A 1,468-nucleotide genomic window follows, 5' to 3' on the forward strand; every position below is an offset into this window, starting at 1 on the left:
CTTGGTGAGGGAGTTGATGTTCAGCTCCCACTTTAGGTCCTGTGAAATGATTCCTGTTGATTATTATGTTTAATAAAATGTTATAAATTATCAGTATTTATTGGTAGAAATCAGCTAATGACATCCATTCTTAATCACAGGAGGTGATTAAGAAATAGTTTTTTGTCTTAAAAATACAGGCTACAACAATCTGTTTAGCTGCTGAAAATAAATTAAGATTTTTTTTTTAATATAATTTACCATTACAAAATATTTTAATGAAACACAACAAATGACGCTATTTGAGTTTTTCCTAAATGTGTGTCTCTTTTTAGATGCAGGGTCTGGTTTCCTGCATCAGAACATTTCCAGGCCAGTGGAGGAGTGTGGTTTGTGCTGGAAGCTGCTGTTCTCTGTCTGTCCTGCTGTTTCTCTGCTCTCAGCTCTCTTCTCCTCACTGCTGGTCTACCTGCTTTGCCTGAAGAAAGGTGCTGAAGATGATTTTTGACATAAAAAATATGACCTACATTTTTATATTGTTATATTGAAAAATTTTTCATACCTACAGCAAATGATGAAGCTGAAGATAAGAGATGTGACATTTCAAGGCAGACGGAAGGAGCCCAGGTAACAAACAACAGAACAGTTATTTGTTTTTGTTTTATAAAAATTATTTCTGTGTTAAACTTTTTAAAATGGTGATGATTCTGAATATTACTTCCTAGGATGAAAATGTTTGTTACGCTGCCCTGGAAATCCATCCGCCATCACAGAGGACGAAGAGGAAGAGGACGATCCAAAGTTCAGATTTCAGTACATACTCTGCCATCAAGACATGAGGAGATTCATATTTAACACAGAAGTTAAACTGTAATAAAGGAGTCCTTAGAGTTTCTTTCATTTTATTAACTTCCTTTCAAACTAAAGATAAAATATCTAAAAACCTTCATCTCAACTCTTCTTTTCAGACAACTTTGTCTTATTTGTATTTACATCTCAGTTCATCTGTGAAGCTCTTTTCAATCCAGCAATGACCTTTGCAGGCAGAGCTGCTGTTGCTGCTTGTTTTAAATTAAATGTCTAACTTTCATTGTAGACGTCTAGAGTTCCTCACTGAGACAGCTTAGTCAAAAACAGCAGTGAATCTCCAGCATGCCGTACCCTACTACTCTAAACCTGGTTCTATATTTCAGTTTGCAGAAACTCTGCTTACATTAAAATTAGTGTTGCACCGATGCCTAAAGACTAAAACTAAGTAAATCCAGTAGAACTTTTTACCTGGAATGGGTGACAATAGTTGAATAAACTTTTGGCTCTCCAAATGGTATCGGTGCCCTATTTATATATATAATATATTTTCAAATATTCTCAGTGGCATTTATTCAACTCAAATTGATTTTGTAACATTTTTGAATAATGTAGCATCAGATTTTGTAACTATTTTCTTTTACAACCAGCTCTGTACTGTTTATCTAGAAATAGAAGGTAG

General features: G+C 34.5%; 1 long non-coding RNA gene across 1 annotated transcript; it reads left to right on the top strand.

Moving 5' to 3' along the window:
* Window positions 1-320: 320 nt before the first annotated feature.
* On the top strand, window positions 321-842 carry LOC107081168. The gene is made up of 3 exons (XR_001481040.1): window positions 321-467; window positions 548-606; window positions 705-842. It is a non-coding gene; the product is annotated as an uncharacterized LOC107081168 (long non-coding RNA).
* The last annotated feature ends 626 nt before the right edge of the window (window positions 843-1,468 follow it).

Source organism: Cyprinodon variegatus, unplaced genomic scaffold (assembly GCF_000732505.1).
Source record: "Cyprinodon variegatus isolate N-32 unplaced genomic scaffold, C_variegatus-1.0 Scaffold3233, whole genome shotgun sequence".
NCBI lineage: Eukaryota > Metazoa > Chordata > Actinopteri > Cyprinodontiformes > Cyprinodontidae > Cyprinodon > Cyprinodon variegatus.